This window comes from Morone saxatilis, unplaced genomic scaffold (assembly GCF_004916995.1).
Source record: "Morone saxatilis isolate NCDOM2014 unplaced genomic scaffold, NCSU_SB_2.0 Contig10, whole genome shotgun sequence".
Taxonomy (NCBI): Eukaryota; Metazoa; Chordata; class Actinopteri; family Moronidae; genus Morone; species Morone saxatilis.
The window spans coordinates 2,698,327-2,698,533 of NW_023339652.1; the positions used below are offsets into that span (position 1 = coordinate 2,698,327).

The following is a 207-nucleotide window of genomic DNA, read 5'->3' on the forward strand; positions in this document are numbered from 1 at the left end:
GTGTGGTCTCAGACCCTGTGCATGGCGTCTTAAGAATGCAAGCACAGTGTGTGTGTCCAGTGAGGAATGTGCCTATGAAAGCTGCAGTTACATGGTGGTGGTGGTGGGGGGTCTACGAGAAGGGACACTTGGAAACTGTCCATGCGTACACACACACACACACACACACACCTACACACACACACACACACACACACATCTTTGTTC

General features: G+C 51.2%; 1 protein-coding gene across 1 annotated transcript in view; it reads right to left on the reverse strand.

Moving 5' to 3' along the window:
* Positions 1-207, reverse strand: part of ntn4 (netrin 4) — a gene marked incomplete in the record, with an annotated part of 9,961 nt that overhangs the window by 2,628 nt on the left and 7,126 nt on the right.